This window comes from Cydia fagiglandana, chromosome 18 (genome assembly GCF_963556715.1).
Source record: "Cydia fagiglandana chromosome 18, ilCydFagi1.1, whole genome shotgun sequence".
NCBI classification, from domain to species: Eukaryota; Metazoa; Arthropoda; class Insecta; order Lepidoptera; family Tortricidae; genus Cydia; species Cydia fagiglandana.
The window spans coordinates 16,231,558-16,253,807 of record NC_085949.1 but is presented as its reverse complement, the minus strand read 5'-3'; the positions used below and the strand labels follow the sequence as shown (position 1 = coordinate 16,253,807).

General features: G+C 36.6%; 1 protein-coding gene across 1 annotated transcript in view; it reads left to right on the top strand.

Moving 5' to 3' along the window:
* Positions 1 to 22,250, top strand: part of LOC134673411 (cell growth regulator with RING finger domain protein 1-like) — a 114,937-nt gene that overhangs the window by 40,801 nt on the left and 51,886 nt on the right. The gene's annotated exons all lie outside the window — the stretch shown is intronic.

Here is a 22,250-nt window from a genome sequence, read left to right as displayed (position 1 = left end):
ACTAAAAACAGAATAAAATAAAGATTTAAATGGGGCTCCCATACAACAAACGTGATTTTTGACCAAAGTTAAGCAACGTCGGGAGTGGTCAGTACTTGGATGGGTGACCGTTTTTTTTTTTGCTTTTTTTTTTGTTTTTTTTTGCATTATAGTACGGAACCCTTCGTGCGCGAGTCCGACTCGCACTTGCCTGGTTTTTTTTCAAAAATGCTGCCTTTCACCCGAGTTAAAACACTCTACTTTTCATTTCGCATACGAGGAAAGTAAAATGCATGTGTTTTTTTAAATACATTTTTATAGTAGGTATTTTTGAGAGTAGGTATTTTTGAGAGTAGGTATTTTTGAGAGTAGGTATTTTCAATTAACAATTTGGCCAAAAGTAATTTATGGAATGGGGAGTCAAATATCAGAATGGAAATTGTATAACAAATCCATTTATACCCAAATTTCAATTGCTTATTGTAAAAAGAATAATAAAATCGTACTTGTAATTGGAACCTAAACTGCTCTAGTGCAGAAACGTATCATTTCCTGCACACCTTTTACAACAACAATGACCCTCTTTCATATATTCGGTCAAATTGTGCTTTTTGAAAAACTAATTATAGCCAGCCTTTTATGAATGTAGTATGATACCTTAGGGTATGGTGCTTTACGCACACTAGCGTCCCTTCCCCTCCCCCTGACGCAACCCACCCTTTTTGCATGAAATATGTCCCGGTTCACAGTTTTTTACATTTTTTGAGGAAAGTATACATTTTAGGAAAAAAAGTGTCAATGAAAGAAATAATCCTTAATAAATTCTTAATAAAAAAGGTCATATTCATTTTTTTTATATCATGCACCTAATTCATGTATTAGCTTGTCAAAATTCGAAATAACATAGTTTTTACTTAGGGTTCGAAACTCATTTATTATACACGGTGTAACATGAGGAAACTGAATAATTTTAGCAGCGTATTCCTGATCACATTTAGAGACAAAAATGTCCTATAAACTTTTTTGAAATTCGCCTAGTTTCAGAGTTAATACCAATAAAAAAAAAACAAGTTTCTATTGTTACATAGTTCAAAACGCCTTTTTGATGGCGATGTTGCTACTATGGGATTTAGTCTAAATATCCTTATTGATATGTCAAAAAGTGACAAGTAACACTTTACAAAAACTAAGTTTTACGAAAAAAAAAACCATTTTAAGTGACAATTTTTATATACAAATTCATTCATAAAATTAAAAAAAAAACCAAAAAAAATTTTTTTTTGGCGAAATTGACCTAAACACATATTACATCTTTTCCTTTTTTTGACCTCATGTATACATTTTAGGATAAAAGTGTCAATGAAAGAAATAGTTCCTTATTAAATTCTTAGTAAAAAAGGTTATATATTCATTTTATAACACTTATTATACAAGGTGTCCTCAAGAAATGCGAAAGATTTTATTTCTGAGGTCAAATTAAAAGAAGGAAAAAATGTTTGTATGAGTTTAGGTCAATTTCGCCGAAAACAATTTTTTTTATTGTTTTTAGGGTTCCGTACTTCAAAAGGAAAAAACGGAACCCTTATAGGATCACTCGTGCGTCTGTCTGTCTGTCCGTCTGTCACAGCCGATTTTCTCCGGAACTACTGGACCAATCAAGTTGTAATCTGGTACACATATGTAAGTTTGTAAACAAATGAATTTTAAACATGGGGGCCACTTTTGGGGGGTAAATGAAAAAATTAAAAAATAAAAATTTTCAAACTATATCATGTTACATATCAAATGAAAGAGCTTATTGTAAGGATCTCAAATATATATTTTTTATAATTTTCGAATAAACACTTTAGAAGTTATTCAAGAAAATAGGCAAAAAATGACTATTCCCCCCTCCCCCTTTATCTCCGAAACTACTAGGTTTAAAATTTTGAAAAAATACATAAAATAGGTCTATGATGACAGGAAAACCTATTAGAAATGTACAGTCAAGCGTGAGTCGGACTTAATTACAGTTTTTGATCCGACTCCTACGGATTTTTTAAAGATTTCACTCACGTTTCGCATAAATAATGTTTAGTTTTAAGTTTATAAAATACATATGTATGTTAGTCTGTAAGGTATTTGTAATATGGGCCTTGTTCCCTGAATTAAAAATCTAAATAAATAAATAAATAAAATAAAAAATACATTGTTAAAAATTGTGTAATATACGGAATCCTTGGAACGCGAGTCCGACTCGCACTTGGCCGCAATTTTTTAATTTTTTGAGTATATATGTATGTACATAAAAAGTAAATGTTATTGGTAAACTTGTCAGTTAACATGGATTTTTACTTTTTTTTCGGTAAACATAGTTTTTGCAACGTGTTACTTAATTGTCACTTTTTGACATATCAATAAGGATATTTAGACTAAATCCCATAGTAACAACATCGCCATCAAAAAGGCGTTTTGAACTATGTAACAATCATCATCATTTCAGCCTATATACGTCCCACTGCTGAGCACAGGCCTCCTCTCATGCGCGAGAGGGCTTGGGCTATAGTCCCCACGCTAGCCCAATGCGGATTGGATGTAACAATAGAAACTTGTTTTTTTTTTATTGGTATTAACTCTGAAACTAGGCGAATTTCAAAAAAGTTTATAGGACATTTTTGTCTCTAAATGTGATCAGGAATACGCTGTTAAAATTATTCGGTTTCCTCATGTTACACCGTGTATAATAAATGAGTTTCGAACCCTAAGTAAAAACTATGTTATTTCGAATTTTGACAAGCTAATACATGAATTAGGTGCATGATATAAAAAAAATGAATATGACCTTTTTTATTAAGAATTTATTAAGGATTATTTCTTTCATTGACACTTTTTTCCTAAAATATATTCTTTCCTCAAAAAATGTAAAAAACTGTGTACCGGGACATATTTCATGCAAAAAGGGGGGGTTGCGTCAGGGGGAGGGGAAGGGACGCTAGTGTGCGTAAAGCACCATACCCTATGGTATCATACTACATTCATAAAAGGCTGGCTATAATTAGTTTGTCTTCCCCATACATTAGAACACAATTTAACCGAATCAATAGCATGAGAAATGAAACGGATATTTCTTGTTTTCTTTGCATTAGCATTTTTCTCTCGATAATTTAATCAATTTGCAACATAAGTAGAAGAATCCTCATATATCCATAAATATCAAAATATAAAAGGACATACATTTTCAGAAGAATTCCCCGTGCGACGTTGCCAAGTGGTTTAAAGTACAACATGCTCGCAACGTTTGGATGTCAATAACTCGACAATGAAAAATTATATTTCAAATCAATTCAAACTTGATATTTTTGACAGTAATGGGTTACTTAAATAAGAAGGCATTTTTCGCCCGGGTCTACTATGGTCAAATGGTCTAGTGGCTTTTAGCTACTGAGTATAAGTCTAACAAGTTGAACAGCATGACAGGGTTCAAACCACGAACAAAGACTCATTTCTTTTTGTATTTATTTATTTATTTTGTTTCATCTTTTTGGAAATTTTATATGCCTTATTTTAAAAGTTATTTTAAGTAAATGTGTTGTATTTGATTATTTCATGTAGGTATATCATTTCAATAAAATTTTGGAAACTTATTTTATACCTGGTCAAGCAAATCTTGTCAGTAAAAAAACCGGGCAAGTGCGAGTCGGACTCGCGCACGAAGGGTTCCGTACCATAATGCAAAAAAAACAAAAAAAAAAGCAAAAAAAAAACGGTCACCCATCCAAGTACTGACCACTCCCGACGTTGCTTAACTTTGGTCAAAAATCACGTTTGTTGTATGGGAGCCCCATTTAAATCTTTATTTTATTCTGTTTTTAGTATTTGTTGTTATAGCGGCAACAGAAATACATCATCTGTGAAAATTTCAACTGTCTAGCTATCACGGTTCGTGAGATACAGCCTGGTGACAGACGGACGGACGGACGGACGGACGGACAGCGAAGTCTTAGTAATAGGGTCCCGTTTTACCCTTTGGGTACGGAACCCTAAAAAGGCGCGAAATTCAAATGTTCTATGAACGATATCCCTTCGCGCCTACATTTTTCAAATTTGCCGCCTTTTTCTACTGACAAGATCTGCTTGACCAGCTATACTTCGTCGATAGTTGACTTCTTATATACCTATTCTGCGATCCTAATTAGCCTCATGCATGACTTTTTTTTAATTATTTTAATCATTATTTATATCCTTTGAAATCGGAAAATAAAAATACTTTTATAAATCTTCCCATAATATTATTAAAAAATAATTAAAATACTGAAAATATTTTACTCACGTAAGTTTAGTTTCGAAGAATAACATACGCTTAAAATAATTCAAAAGAGAATGCTAAAATTATAAAATAAAAAAAAACTGGCATTGTCGGGGTTTGAACCATGTATCTTAGCTACAATCTGATTTTTTTCAAAATAGAGGCTACGGGTGCCACGAGCACATGACATTTGATGGTCGAAAACATTAGTTGCTTCTGAATGCGTTGTAATTCTTAATCGTTGCTCAAACAAGAATTTATTATTTAATTTCCAATCTTTTTTCAACAATAAACATTTCATCCGCTGCGCCCTCTAGGTTACTTTACTGTAACATTACGAATGTGCTGACATTTGACACTGACTTTAAGGTGACTTTAAGTACGTAAGTGTGCGTGAATGCAAGAAATTGCAATATTTTGCAGTTGGATTCCGGTAATAACGAAATGAGACAATGTTGAGTTGAACATGTCTCGATTTAGATGTAGTATTTTTTATAGTTTTCGCACATATCAACACATCTTATGAAACTTTGTATTTTGGGAGAAATAGTGAAAATCCACAATTCGTGCACAGTGACGCCATCTTTTGGCTGATAATCGGCATCCCATCCCTAGACATCCACCTTAACACATTCATTACTACTACGCAGCCAAACAAGACGTCCGCGCCAGCCGCCAGGCCACAACAATTTCAAAAAAGCAGTAGTACTACGATCTCGACTATCGGATCTTCCGGCCTGGGAACGAAATCATAAAACACCCGATAGTCGGGTTTTCGGCAATGTGTTAAAATTGGTTTTAACAATGGTTAACAATGAGTACAATGACAATGTTAGGAAAAAAACCAACCCAATCAAACGCCTCATAAATGTGTTCCAATTCGATTTAATGTAGCTGACAAGTAACAAAATATTTATCGCCTTGGTTTTACAGTGCAAAGCAATCTATTTCAAGATTTATAGCAAAGAAAATGTAAAACTGGGACGGTAAAAATAAATACGGATTCAATTGGTAATGTAGTTTTACTTTATTTTCTTGTTTATATCGTAGAAGATTTTCCAACGATGCATAGAATTACATTGTTTATGATCTCTTTGTTTAATTTAGTACCTACTTCATTTCTGAGGCTCGTACCTATAGGTAATGATTGCATAGTACTTAGTTTTTTTTAGCCAGAGCCCATGCATTTTCTTCATCGCTCTACACGACAATATTTCCATCTCCGTCACCACTTAGATGGTTGGCAGACTTCAACTGTACAAACTGCAACACTCTTAACTGTCCATCGGTGGACCTTATGCTTCGCGTGAGAAATAAAGTTTACGAACTGTCAGTTAAACACTTAACAGGGCTATAACCGCGAAAATCGAAGTTCGCAAATTGCGGGGACTTTTCTCTGTCACTCTAATTACGCCTTCGTTGGAGTAAAAGAGAAAGATCCCCGCAATTTGCGAATTTCGGTATTCGCGGTAGCCGCTCAGTGCGGGTAATGGTACGTTTCTCTAAAAACTTCCTACTCGCACAACTAAACTGTTGAACGAACTGTCATCGGTGATATTTCCGAAGCGATACGATCTAAAGAGCGTACTCCTAACATTGACTTATATTATATATGACTTCGTACTAGTCCGTACAGACCACAGAACAGTGGTACAGACGGGCCTTAGGGGCACTACGAAGTGGACCAGTTCGTTGGTGCGCAAATGGCGTTTGTGCACATGTTCGTTGGTGCGCGTGTTCGCTTAGCATTATAGGAACGGGCTTATCTTCACTTTTGAAATATTTGTCTCTCAACTTAAATTCCGGCAACGCTCTTGCAACGGGAAGACTGTTTAGTTACAGACCCTTGACGTAGACGGATTCTAGCAACGTTTAACCTTTCTGTTATAATCTATGGTTACTTACTTATCTACTCCTGTGGTGCACACAAAGACCACCATGCTACTCTGTCCAAAGCCGTTTCTGTCCAGTCGACGGCGCCGAGTTCGCTAAGGTCTTTCTGCACTTCATCTCTCCAGCGGTACCTAGGGCGCCCAGACGGTCTTCGGCCACTTGGTACTCCAGAGTACATCGGAGTGGATAATCTATGGTTATTGGTTAGTATTGGTATATAGTAAGGTATTACAAGCAAACAGGTTCGCTCGGCTGTTAGGAAAGGTGCTAACGTCCCAACGTAAACGAGTTAGATGGGTGAAAGCCAATTTGAAATAGAAAGTGAAGTCACGGCTTACCCCTTCCATAGTAAAACGAGTAGTACAAACACGGTGTAAAGTAAGTATCAAATCAAAAGAAGGTCGAAAACATCGTTTTCAGCGCAGTCTGTCTCATCTTACAGGGCTAGACAGTTGAAATGTTCATCATCATCATCAATTCATCAGCCAGAGGACGTCCACTGCTGGACATAGGCCTCCCAAAATGAGTGTCACAATGACCGGTCTTGCGCCACCCGCATCCAGCGGACACCCGCGACCTTTTACCAGGTCAAAGCCAGGCAATCTGTCTCTTTCCCAAAGGCCTAATTCAGATAGAGTAGTGTGTTAGTTCGACTGTGGCGATGTCATCATCAATTTCTTTGAAAATATGACCTTTGTTCTGTGGACACTCCCTCAATTTGTTCTGTTCAAATCGGTGTAAAGTTAGCTTAGACGGAATTTTCACAGTCTAACCTAAAACCGATGTTTGAGGGTGGTGTTAGAGCGAATCACGCTGTCTCTTTCTAAAGTTTGAGTAGCCTGACTAGTTGTCTTTCTCAATGAATGAGTGATTGGTGCAGTCGTGAACTAACCTTACCCAACAAGTTATTAAATACATTGCAGGCCAAGTGACAGTGTGATAATGACAGCGCATCTCATCTTAAGGGGCCCACTGATTAACAGTCCGCCAGACGGTATCGGCCTGTCAGTTGTTCGGAACTGTCAAAATTTTGTTCTATTTTAACTGACAGGCCGATACCGTCCGGCGGACTGCTAATCAGTTTACCCCTAGAGGACATACCGCGTAAATAGAAAATTGAAATTTCGTTAGCTGTCTCTCTATCACTCTTGCATATTTGAGAGATAGAGTCAGAAATTGGCCTCAATCTCTTTATTCTAAACGTCCCAAACTATCCATGCGCTAAACTGAACGCGGGACCTTTATTATTGGTGGGTGCGCGCGCACCGGCTGCGCGTGCGTTGAACTCATACCGGGACAGAGTACATTCATATGAGTAGTCTATCTTCAATTTAAACAAATATTTAATTACACAAACGGGTCTACCGCGATATAATTTCATTGTTTTTACCTTTGTGTAATTAAATATGTGTACAAAACGCGAGAGTTTAAAGTGTTATAATTTAAACAAAGATGGCTTCTACGCGCAAATGTAGTTCGTTTTTTTAGCATTAGAAAAAAGGTAAACAATCTTGATGTGTCTTTTAATTGGAAAAACACGTTTTATAAAAATAAGTCACGGCAAATATATAACAATTATGAATCTAATACGATCATTTATATTCTTCTGCTTTCATAAGTAATAGTTACTGATTTTTAAAAAGCGTTTTTCAATGGCTGGATATTTGACTGGATAAAACTTGTAACTAATTTTATCAGCTTTCGGTTTGTCTTAGTAGTCATGTCGCTAAGACGCAAAGTTTCCAAGATATCAATGAAAAACCGAAAAATTCGACCTTCTTACCCCCCTCTACCCCCCAGCAGCGGGGCTACAGCCGGGGACTTTTGATATGTTCACCTCCTAACTAGTCCAAACAAAGTTACGGAGTCAAAAATTGTGTTCCTAGCATTTCCCTCTACAACGTTTTTTGAGCATTCATTTCGACCTATTAAAATACTTGTCATGATCGCTTACCTTCTTTCTAATGCTAAAAAAAATTAACTATAGCAGTCAAAACAGTACTGAGTGTGCCGTGTTGACAACTTTGTTACTAGTAAATTCTATGCCGAAAATTTAAAAGTCCACAAGTATGTACAGTCACCTTCAATAATATATAATAATATAATGTTACACAACATAGGCCGCAAAAATATCTGACACGATCTTATTTGTAGAGCCATAAGAGCGTGTCACATATTTTGAGGCCTTCGAAGAGTGACATACTATTGCAGGTGACTGTACTGGATTATTTACGATACAATAAGTGCGAAAAATAAGAAATTTGCAACGAGTGAACGAGTGAATTTTAAAACACGATCGAAGGGAGCGAATTAATTATTCGCACGTGTATCGTACATCGTTTACAGTACATGTAGCCCTTTTAATTTCGACGTAGTTACGTAATGTGTTTATTATAGAACAGGGTATCGTAATGGAGCAGTTGAAGTACCACTCACCATAATTAAACCATAAATTTACCTACATCAGGCGTGGCTCACTCCGCAATTTCGTCGCTTTGCTACAGGTAGCTAAAAGTACATCCGTTCCACACCAATTTTGGTGGCTAGCTATACGAGTAAGCCGCGCGTGGCGCTGTCGCCACCTAGCGGCTATATCTGTCCTGATCGTAACTGACGCGCTTTGTTACCCCGGCTACACACGTTAACTATAAATCTGTGCAGTCCGATTTGCGCAGTTTTACCTACCGTGTGTATGACAAATCGTTACGATAATCGACAACGATTTGTCATACACGCGGTAGATAAAACTGCGCAAATCGGACTGCACCGTTTAATCGCTACGATTTATAGTTACGTGTGTAGCCGGCATTAGACAGTGAGTCTTCTGTACCTAGTACCATTATTTATTTTGTGCCTACGTCCCGCCAGGGCTAAAAATGTCGGCAGTTACATTACTGTTCAGTTTAAATGTCACTTAATTGCAATATATGTACCTACTATAGTGAATAATACAAATAATAGAAATGTTCCTCTCAGTTTCGCGCCGTATGCGACAGTGTTGCAACGCTTTAAGGTCATTCTACAGGCTGGAAAACTATATTTCTGCAGACATCTGCTCATGTAAATGATGCCTTATTAACCTGCAATAAGGTCGCTTATGCAACTAGATAGTTTCAAAGCTTGTGAAATTCAGCTAGCGATATATAGGTAAGATAAATGGTTATGGTTCTTAGAAACCGGGGGATTGTTTTGGCGGTTAGTTAAATGTGAAATTCAATATGACAGTGCAGCTATGTTCATTTAATTGTACAGTCAGCAGCAGAAGCGGCTAAGCGGGCGAGGTGTTCAAAATAACCTTGACACGCTCTTATTCTCCTAACAAATAAAGTCGCGTCAAGATTATTTTGAACACCTGGCCCGCTTAGCAACTTCTGCTGCTGACCGTACAAAGTAAGCTAGGTAAATTATTCTTGATTATTATATACAAGTATGCAGACATAAATTAAGTATATCTTTATTTCAGACCCTAAAGTCCCAAGACCCTAAGTTTGTTTTATTTAACCTATTTTACAGTAAAAAAGGTTTCTTATAATTGACAACGAAATATTGAGAAAGGGTACATATAAAATAGTATATTAAAGTAGGTACCCTAAATTTAAGTACATTAAATTTAAGAGGGTTTGGCAATAGAGTTAAACTCATTAAAGTCGCAATCAGAGAAAAAAAAATGCTACAACACGTTTTAGGTCAATAAACATTAAAATTGAAAACAAACTTAAGTATGTTAATTGCTGTTATTTAATTTAAAAGGCGTAGGTGTGTCAACACGTGCAACAAATGTCAACAATCTCGAGAAAAATAAAACAAACCACATATTTATGATATTTACTCTCCACCAATGAAAGCAGTCGTGGCTACTCGCTTTAAATGAGTAGGTATATAATATAATTTAAAAAGTATGTAAGTAAGTACAAAAAAACATGTTAATTATTATGAATATTCATTTAAATTTGTTATTGTTTTCTACTTAAGGTACCGTACACGTTATGGCTCCTCTACACGATGGGCCAACGCCGGCCACTCTAAGGAACGCAGCCATGCGGTAGAATGAGATATCAATATCACTGCTCCCTCTAACGTATAAATGCGTCCCTGCGAGTGGTCGGCGTTGGCCCATCGTGTAGAGGAGCCATAAGGTGCCTACGTACTACCTAACTCGTAGGCATATTTAGATTTGTTATAGATATGCCCTGTCAGTGTCAAAAGTGACATTTCTTTACTCAGAAACATCACATTATTGACAACAACAGATCTCCATGACAAATCCAGATCAAATTAATAACCTGTTTTTAAAATGAAAGAACGGAACCATCAGTACAGTCAGCAGCAGAAGTTGCTAAGCGGGCCAGGTGTTCAAAATGATCTTGACGAAACTTTATGAGAATGTCAAGGTAATTATGAACACCTCGCCCGCTTAGTAACTTTTGCTGCTGACTGTACTACAGTACGACGCATTTGACCGAATATATTATATTTATCTCAGTCTTCCTTTTACACCTACATATTCAATTGCGTCCGCTTATTTTATGATGGAGTGGAACGAAAATGCGTGACTCACTTGAATCGCGGTTTATGCAAATATACTCGGTTGGGAAGTCTCTACAAAAATATCTTTTACTTCTGTTTGAAGCTTAGAGGATATAACCAAACGGAGACGACATGTCTATAATTTTCGGTACAAAATAATCTGCCGTTTTTGCGGGGGAGGAGCACATCAAAATGTACACGTAACGTCAAAATAGCCATGGTCAGATAAACGTCAGCCCATACATGTGGTTGACCATTGGCCGCCTATTTTCGACAGAGGGGAACGCCTGTTAATGACCACTCCGTTTGGTTGTATTCTCCAAGGTTTGAAGCATCAATGACTCTACTGAGCTGATTTTGACTTTAATGAGATGTATCATTTATTTACTAAAAATCTGATCGGATTAGTTTAGGTATAGGCTATATTATTTTTAAATCGATTTCGGTTTTATTTAAAAAACCGTAGTAGTCTGATTAATGTTTTAGTTTTCTTATTTGATAGTTTGAACGTTTAAAACAGAGTGTTTTTTTAATGTAGGGCATCCATCCTGGTTTTATCTTCCAATCGCTTGAATTGTGTCCTCAGTAGGGCTACCGCCAATACCGAAAATCGTCAATTGCGGGGATTTTTCTCTGTCACTCTAATTACGCTTTCATTGGAGTAAAAGAGAAAGATCCCCGCAATTTGCGAATTTCGGTTTTCGCGGTAGCCGCTCAGTTTCGTCTCGCCGGAGCGCCGGTCAAATATCCCGCTCTCAAATAAACGAGTTGTTTGTGCAAATCGTCTAAATTGTGCGCAACATTCCCTACGCAAATTGAGCTGATTTCGTACGAGCAATGTTTTTGTTTATGTACCTAGTTTTTATTTATCTTACGGCATTATAGTTACTGTGTTTAAATTCAATATTATTCTAGACATTGAGGTTTGCACTCTACAGATACCCGATTACCCTTGCGAGGTCTTCAATCCGTCTCTTGAATTTGGTGAGAGGGCATTCCAGAACAATGTTTTCGACCGTTTCCAATGCCTGTTCTTATGCGATTTAGATGTCTCCATACCCGGCGCCAAGTTATTAGTAACTCTAAAGTAGGCATTTAATGTTCTCCTCAGAAATTCTATTTTACTGTAATTATGGAACATTGTTGTAGATGAGATATTATCAAACAATAGAACATTGATTTGTTGATTATGGTCATTTTTTCAAATTACACACACGTGCAATTTAATCTGTAAGATCAGCCATACAAAGTTGCAAGTATTGTGCTGAGAATAGACATAGTAAATGAGGTGTGTAATCCACAACAACACCCATAAAAAAATCTAGCACGTGCATATATCGGTTAGTTTACCCTTACAAAGAGGCTATTTTATAATAGACGCAGTATTACACATCCAGAGATAAAGTAATCAACATTCATCAGAACGTCAGGACCCAGGCCTCTCCCATCTTCATCTCTACATCTTAGAGCATCTTGGCCCCATAAGACCGTAACGTTAACAGCCGGGCAATCACATAGCAAGCGCCGAAATAGACTATCCGTCCCTCTTTAATTAACAGACGGTTAGTCTATCTCGCCGCGAGATACTGTCGTGCCAATCATGTGCTAGGCCTACAGCCGGCTTAGCCAAGGTTACAATCGCTATCGCTTCGACTTCGAAAAGCATTATGTCTCTCTATCACTCTTCCATTAGTGCGACAGTGACAGTTGCGTTTCGATCGCTACGGAGCGTAAGCGATCGGCATCTTGGCTACGCGGCCTGGTTCGTTAAAAGTTTATAAAACACTTCGAACTGGGCAAGTATCCTGAATCACCCGGTTGACTCTCGATTCAGTTTGTCACACATACTTATTTGTCATTATCTCTACAGCTTGACAGCATCTTGGCGCCATCAGGTTAAAGTTGACGCAATAAACATTATCACGCTAAACCACGCTAAAAAGATAAACAAATATGGCAGTGGCACCAAGGTCGATGCATTCTAAGGCCCTCAACACACGGCGTCGTAACGTAAGACTCGTAATTCGTAATACGCGCGTAGAACGAGAGCGGTGCGAGCAGGAATAAGCCGAATAAGTTCAGACAATTCCGCACCCGAAGCGTAGTCAAGTCATAGAGTAAGGGCCCCCCTACATCTAGCGTCTTTCGAGCGTCGGCGTCTTGTCAGCGCTATGGAAAATGACGTCGCTGCGCAGTTGCGTCGAGCAGCGGCCATAGAGTTTAGACGCCGACGCTCGAAAGACGCTAGATGTGGGGGGGGGGGGGGCACTAAAGCGTAAGCTTATGACCAGACATAGGAATCCGAGGGGCAAATTGTGAATTAAGACTTTATGTTTGTGCGTTTATGGTGGTTTCTATTGGCGTTTTCTATCAACGATTGTCGATTTGGCTAATAGGCAGTATGCTCTACTTACGATGCGGGATCTAGTGACCGATTGGGATTATCGCGGCAGTTTTCTGTTGGCATTGTCTAGACCTAGATTAGATGCATCCCATCTGGCTGGCCAATGTCTCGCAAATTTTTTGTAGGGCGCTCTGTTTTAGGGCATGGAACGTGCCAAATATGGAACAACCGATTTCAATCGGTCAACCACTCGTCTTAAGAGCCAACAGGAGTGGTCATTTCTCAATACAAACGTACTCGACTGTTTCCTCCGTGGGTTTTGATGCTAGAGCAATGATTTTTTCAACACAGATTAATATTGTCAATATGTGTGTCGGACCGTTTTGCTTTTTTTGATATTTTTGTTTTTTAAGGCGCTAGAGCCCTTCAAAAATGGCCAAATTTGACCTAATTGACTATGCCGCAATGAGAGGCGTAGTATTCAAAACTGATATCAATTAGCCAAAAAAGCAAAACGGTCCGACTCAGATAATTTCATAATCATTTAAACTTCCAAGTTTGGTTAGGATTGGTTAAGTTTTGGAGGAGGAAACAGTCGAGTACGAAACCTCGATTTATGAGATTTTTACGCGGGATTTTTGTCTTGTCCTTATCGCACTAGTTTTAGGAGCCGCTTCCGTTAGCGAGACGGGTATATTTACCTAAAATATTTAAAACTCAGCTCCTGTTTCGTCTTAAGGAGCCCAGTTCGCCGGACGATGTCAACCTGTCAGTTAAACGCAAAATTTGACATCTCCGAACAACGGACAGGTTGATATCGTCCGGCGAACTGGTAATCTGTGGGCCCGTTATTTATATTTGACCTCTATAGATATTTGAACAAAGAGTTGACAGCGATATGCAATATTAGCTCAATAGTGGGACCGGATTTTTGCACGAAAAGTTTTGATAATTCTAAAGTTGAAAAAGTGATACTTATCTGATATAGGACATATTTTTAAGCATATATGCTATATATGATGAAAAGTTAGAACGAGCGTTATATATAAATTAGGTATTTATATATTTTTAGTAATGATTTTTTAATATTGAATTAAAGTGCAATGTTTAAGTTCCATTGTTTATAATATGTATGACGCTTTATAATGTAAAATTATTAGAAATTTTTTTAACGTGCTTCTTTGTCAAACTACAATTAGCTTATTATTTTGTCGATATTGAATTAAAGTTTAATAAATCCACAACAACATATCTAAATTTATAAGTTAATAGGCAAGCTAAAAAGCTAGAAGAATAAGATATATGCTTTAGAATTAATATGCGTTTTTTGTCCTATAAGATCTAATATTGAATTAGAGTCTGTAAAAATAAGTCTATTACTATAAAATAATATATGCAGCGTATATATGGAAAGTAAGAAATTTCTGTGTGTAGCTTGCATTGTAATAGTAAAATCTAGTTAAAAAGGCGCGAAATTCATAGATACGCCGCGCTGGTCCGTCCGTCGCCGGCGCGGCGCTCGAGAGCCTATCATAGCCTACCTATACCTCGCCCCTCGCCCCACCTCCCGCTTAGTAACACTGTCTGTCTTTTCTTATCATTCATTTGTTTGTTTACCGTGCACATATATAAATTATATGCGGACATTACGTGAAATTAAAATATCTTATTAAGTAAAAATACCTACAGCTGGTCAATCGGATCTTGTCAGTAGAAAGAGGCGGCAAATTTAAAAATGTAGGCGCGAAGGGATATCGTTCCATAGAAAATTTGAATTTCGCGCCTTTTTTTAGTGACAAGATTTGCTTGACCAGCTATATTTCATTATCTTGACTAATATTGTAATAAAAATGTACAAGATATTCACAACTATTTTTTACTATAAAATAAAATAAAATAATCTTTATTGCAACTTTGAGTTGTTACATAACATTGGTTCCTGGCTCTCAAAGTAGGTTTCCCTGTGTCTCAAGAGCCAGTTCCTTCCCAATTACAAGCGTAGGTAATGTTACAATGTTAGACATTTTATATGACATATTAACAATATTAAAATTAATTTTAAAGAAAGATGAAACTGTGATGTGTGTGTACGCGCGCGTGTGTGAGTATTCTGTGTCTGATTTTTAGAATATGTGTGTGTTTCTGTGTGTTTACGCGTGTGTGTGTCTGGTTATTTTAGAATGTATGTACTAGAACACGCATCGTAATAGCTCTTCTGCTTCAGTATAACTTAATGATTTTAACCAAATCTTAATTTTGTTTTTTAATTGAAAATTACTAATGTTGTTTATATTAAGGGTTTTGTGTGCTTTGTTATATAAGTATGGTGCCAAAAATGAAAAATGCCTTTTAGACCATGCACTATTACAGCGAGGTACGGGGTAGTGAGCTATGCGTTTGTTGCCAAATGTGATTGTAGGGGCTATTAGTCTGTGGTATCTGCGTAATGTTTGATAAATGATAAAACTATACATAGTTTGTCAAAGGACTGTCTCATTTCAAACATAGACAGGGAGAATCATCATACTATCTTTGACTTACACTAGTACTAGCACCCAAAAGAAAAGGATGAATATAGTTTTTTGTTTTTATTTACTGACAAATTGGTTTGACCAACTATACCTATTTCTGGTTCCTATTGTCATGTCCTGTCCTATTCAACGTCAATATCATAATATGTATATTATAAACCAACTGCTCAATATTACACGGTATACATCCTGAATATACAATAAGGTAAGGTAAGGTAGTCTGTGGCCATGAGTAAGCCCATTCATAATAAAAAAAAAAAAAAGGTAAGTGGCCTCACTTACCTTATTGTATATTCCGTGTGGGCCGTATATGCCTATACGGCCCACACGGAATACGTATGCCTCACCTTAAATTAAAATGGTTTTTTTTTAATAAACAGGACATGAAGTATGAAAAACTCACTCAAATAGGTTTCTCATTTATTTAAGTTTCTTCATTATACCAAAATAGTTATAAAAATATTACGATACTCTTGGAAAATATACCTTTTATAAAAGTCCTATTATGGGCCTTATTGAACACTACCAGAGCATTACTTAATCCCGCAAAAAATAATCATTTTGACAGTAGGTAATAACAGATTTTATTGTTTTTAACTTAAGAGTTATACATATACAAATAACAATATTTGATACTTCATAACAGGAGGATTTATTTATAATAAGTGAAAATAATTATTTGGGGTCTTAATAACTAAAGATATAAAAATTGTCTATTTTACGCGAAAATAGTAGGTAACTAAACATAAATCTTTATTAGTTACAGTAGCCTCATCCTTTAACATCTGGGGGCACGGCAGTGCCCCCGCCAAGACGAGAAAAGCGCAAGGGCACTATCTACCTTTTCTCGAAGCGCTTTGTCGTTTTTTGGAACCCTCATAACTTGGGGTTGGATTATACCAGATAAACAAAGTTCTCGGACTTATTAAGCATATCAATTGCATAGCTCTTATACTTTAGATTTTATTCATATCTAAAAACTTCGATTTCGTCACTGACTCACTCACTTGATGATCATCAATACCGGGTACTTCCTGAAGTCCTCTAAGAAGCTGAAATTTGGTATGTAAGATAGTTTTAGTACACAAACAACAAATAAATTAAAAAAAAATGTATCCCTAAGGGGATGAAGATGGGGTTTAATTTTGTATGGGAAATCAATAATCACTGAACCGATTTAGTTGAAATTTGGTATGTAGATAGGTATTGTTATGGGGAAGGATATAGAATAGATTTCAACCTCAAAGTTTACCCTTACGGGGTGAAGGCAGATTTCAACCCCAAAGTTTACCCTTACGGGGTGAAGGGTTTATATGGGGAATCAGTAAGAAGTACATTGTGTAACAGATGCCCCCAGATACTTATTTCAGGATTTTTAATATTAAATCACCCCCAACCCTTTAAATTAGGGGATGGAAGATTGTCATAAACAACTTACAAAAAGAAGTGAAATCCCATCAAAAACATTTTGATGTAAAATGTTGCCCAAACGAAACCATAAGGCTCGCACTGTCAAAAAGTTATCAGATCTCTTGCTAAGCTTCTAACTCTACAAGCCCTCTAACTTTACTAGCTCTACACCAAAAGTGAGTGGCTTGGCCGTTTCGTTTCTACAAGAACTATTGTATGTAAGTATAATACAAAAACCGCCCAAATGCGAGTCGCACTCGCGTTCCAAGGGTTCTGTACATTACGAAAATCATTATTATGAAATTCTTAGTGTTAAATTTGACATGTATAATAAATAATCCAATTTTATTATGGAATAATATTAACATCAATAAATTGCTCTGATAATTAGATTAAGATTAATTACGATTCATAAGAGCTTGTTGCTAGGCCTACATGAATAAAGTATATTTTGATTGATTGATTGATTACACAATTTTTAACAATATATTTTTTTTAGAGAAAAGTGAGTAAAATGTCTTTAAAAAACCCGTAGGGATCGGAAAACTAGGTACTTAAGTCCGACTCACGCTTGACTGCACATTTCTAATAGGTTTTCCTGTCATCTATAGGAAAAGAGCTAATATGTGTATTTTTTTCATAATTTTAGACCCAGTAGATTCGGTGATAAGGGGGGGGGGGGGGCGGAATGTTCATTTTTTGCGTATTTTCTTAAATAACTTCTAAACTATTTATTTTAAAATTATGAATAAATATATCTGACATTCTTACAATGAGCCCCTTCATTTGATATATATATATTTTTTTTTGAATTTCTATTATTTACTTTACATGTATGTCCTTGGGCTATAGACTTACATGTGTATACCAAATTTCAACTTATTGGTGCAGTAGTTGCAGAGCAAATAGGCTGTGACAGACGGACAGCCAGACACACGAGTGATCCTATAAGGGTTCAGTATTTTTCCTTTTGAGGTACGGAACCCTAAAAATAATGAATTTAATAAATTTTTCACCTTATGCCCATGTGGCGGTAGCGAAACAGTCAAGCCACATATTTTGACTAAGGTGTAGAGTTAGTGAAGTTAGGGCTTGTAGAGTTTGAAGCTTGGCTCGACAAGAGATCTGACAACTTTTTGACAGTGCTAGTCTTATGGTTTCGTCTTAGCAACAAAATTTACATGAAAATGTGTTTGGTGGGATATTTTTTTACAGTATAAATATTTATTTGTATGAGTAAGTATTATCTTTTAACATAATTTTTACAGTACATCTGGTGCTACATTACGACACCGGTGCTATAATAAGCACGTTAAAACACTCCCTTTGACCGTGTTTTAAAATTCGTCACTTGTTGCAAAATATCGATTTTTCGCAATTCTATCGTAAAAGAAAAGAAAACTAACGAAGAGGTTTTACGCATACTGAAAGTTTTGCGTAACTTTTGAATAAAACCATTTATAACCATAATAATACATTTATTGCTTCTCAAAATGTTTCCCTTTACATTCTATGCACATATATTCACTCGCTCGGACCATTTTTGGAAGCATGAGGCCCAATCACTTGACTGCAATTTTTCGACGTGGTGATGAAACGTAGTAGAGTCTGGCTACTGAAATTTTACCTAAATTATTGGCGGGAAATTCAAAAAATCTTGGGCTGGTCACACTTTGTGTAGTAGGAATTATAGTTTTGATACTAGACAATATCTTTGATATTCTGTGCACAAATAAGGTACCTAAGGAAATAAGCTAAATAAACGTTTAAGTGCACTCAAAGTCAGCTCACATAATTTCTACCACTATTTAAAGTACAGTCAACGACAAACACACATGTTTACGTTCCAATATTTAGATTTTATAGATATTTTTCAGAACTTTTAATTTATCCGTTTCTTTATACACTTGTCCTATTTATGAGATTCAGGCATTAATAAATTCACGTACTTAATCAAAGTAATCGGCAAATGTTAGAACTAGTACTTAAAGTATCAAAATATTTATAGAGCACCAACCTCGTATTTTGTTTACATTTGGTTAGAAGTTGTAAACATTGCACTTTTTCATTATACAACGCTACACGTCGACTTCGCACATTGTCGTAATTATTTACGAGCTTAAATAATAGTTTGTGAACCTCACTCAGCATAGAAATTATTAATATTATTTAAAATAAACCCCATAAAAACCGCAAACAATTTGAATGAATGACATAAATCGACAACTGACTTTTAGCTTTTTTTCAAATCATAGACAATTGGTGATACAACAACGAAATATCTGTCAACAATTTTTGGCTAGCCAGACTCTAACTGCCTTATCCGGGGTCTTAAATGTCAAACCCCAAATTAAATCCTTAATTTTGGGAAATAGATAGAAGTCACAGGGTGCAATGTCTGGATTATAATCCGTATAAGAGACATTTTCCACGTTTTCGTAATTAAAAAATGTTTTTGCCTTTATTGCGGTATCGGTGGACGCATTATTATGACGCAGGAGGATGCGGCTTCTCGGTCGTCTCTCGCGGTCTTTTTCAATGACTGCGAGCACACAAATGGTAGTGTACTGCTCAGTATTTAACGTTCTTTTATTATTTAAAAGTACGGTACAAAAATGTCGCGTTTAAAAAAAACAGACGATCAAAATGTTTGGCAACGCTTTTGGCTTGTTGAACTTGTATGGGCCTCCTGTCACCTTCGAAAGACCCATTGACTGGACTAATGCCTTTTTTCCGGATCGTAGCAGTAAATCCAGGTTTCATCTCCTGTAACGATGTTATATACAGCATTTGAACTTCCTTGCATATACTTACGCAGCATTTCTCGGCACCAGTCAAAAAGTACCTGTTTTGGACTGAAGTTAATTCGTGAGGAATCCAAAGACAACAAGGCTTCCTGACTTTTAAATATTCTTGTAAAATCTTTTGTATTTGTCTGAACCTATCCCTAATTGTCCTCAAATTTCGTCATAGGTGATTCGTGGGTTTTCTTCAATGAGTCGTCTCACAGTAGCCACGTTTCCTTGAATGATCGCCGTGGACGGTCGACCATCACGAAAATCATTACCTAGAATAATACTGTCTCTACTAAATTCACCATACCAACGCCTCACGATGCTCAGATGTGGTGCTTCAATCCCAAAAGCATTTTGAAGGCAAGCACTACACTCTTGCGGAGTAAGCGAACTTTTAAAATCATAACAAAATCATAGCTCTAAAAATATTTTCGCGTTAAAGCCACGTTCAACGCACTGACTTACTTTGACAAGCCATTAAAAACAAAAGACGATCGATTTGTCGCCAACATTTGTCACATTCCATAATCAAAAGCCTGTATTTTTTTTAAATATACAATTCATAATTTAAATGTTTACCAGTGGCCAATAGTGCAAAACATTCAGTGTGGCCTATGTAGTAGGAGAGAGGGGGAGTTTGTTAAGAACTATAGACAATAGAATAGGAAGGATGCTTGGGCACCTGATACGACACGACGAATTTATCAAAAATATCATAGAAGGGAAAGTTGAAGCAAACAGGAAGAGGGGAAGACCAAGGAGAGCGTACATGGATCAAATAAAGGAAAAGATCAACGTCGTGTCGTATCGGGCTGTCAAAGAGAAGGCGGAGGACCGCCAAACATGGAAATTCCATCGACCTATGTATTAACAAAAAAAAGTCACTTGTAATTAGTTACTGCCTTTAAAAAGTATAAGTGCCTCAATGTTATTAGACTTTTTGATTCTTTAAAACGTCTTTAGGTCAATAAAGCAAGTGAAAAAATATTAGAGTTAGACCAAGAAAAGTCTGCAGCAATTTTGACAGCCCACACAGTGCAAGTGTTATTTATAAGTCATAATTTCATAGAAGTTTCTTCAAATCGACCTTATTAATAAGAGATTAAAAATATTGAAAATTATCTTAAAATATTTTAATCTAATATTTCATCTCATACGTTCAATAAGGCCCGGGACTAGACCTTTTTACCTGCACTGACAGTGGGCCTTCTTAGCAACAAGTACAAATTCAGAATAATTGGGAATAATAGGGAGCAACTGCTATTTTTGAATGCTGGGCCTTGTTACCCGCCGGGCCTCATATGCCTGCACCTCACCTACCTTATTTATTTGTTTTACAAGGGGAAAAGTTGTTGATTAACCGCTCGTGCTAATATTGATACCCAAACAAGCGAAACAATTTTTTTTATTAAATAGGAGGCAAACGAGCAGACGGGTCACCTGGTGGTTAGCGATTACCGCCGCCCATGGACACCCGCAACACCAGAAGGGTTGCAAGCACGTTGCCGACCTTTAAGATGGGGTCTTTGAAGGTTTGAAGGTCGTATCGGACAGTTCATTCCACAGTTTGGCTGTGCGAGGCAGGAAGCACATTCACAAATTCAAACATTCTAAAATTGAACCACGAGCGGAGCGAGTGGTTCGTAAAGTTGAACCTTGAGCGTAGTGAAGGTTTCAAGGGACGAAGGTTAAATAAAATTTTCACCACATCAGCTCGTAAAGGCCCTCTTGATTGTTCGAAACGGATAAGAAAAGTGGCATTTAATTTGATGCAAATTTTGAGTTGTTACCGTAGGTAAATTGGATCAGTTGGTTGGTAATATTGACTTTAAAATGATAAATATTGAATAACGTTAGTTTGAAATTGATTTTATGATAAAGTAAATATTATCGGAGATGATCGCTCTTATAAAATGTATGTCGCTAGTCATTTATAACCTAAAAGCGCCAAATTACGCAAAATTATATTGAAATGACACCTGTGTATTGAATTTGAAGAATACTTTAACAAGGGTAGTTATCTGTATGACAATGCACCTAAAATAATTTTCAAATGTATCTATTATTTCTATACTTAACACGATAACGAATTCTACGTAAACGAAACCGCGGGCAATCCCTAGTACATATAGAAATAAATAAGGGAAGGTAAGCTTCCATTAGTGTACTGTGTAAAATAACTATTTACCATTGATAATAATTTTATAAACGCTTTGCGTATTTTTAAGGGCACCGCGCTAACCGCTAGCCCGCGACCGTCGATCGCTGCCTCCTGCCACGGCGCACAGCGCGGCGCGCGCAAACGCCGCGCGTTTGAAATGTAACTTAATATAAGCTCGGAATGCATACTTACGTATCAGTATTTAGTGTCGCCGTGATTTTATATTTCTAATCTTTTGTGTGAGAAGTAAGATCTTTATTATGACCGTGTAATATTAACTCTACAAACTTTAATTCAATATTGGCTATACTGCTTAACGAGAAAT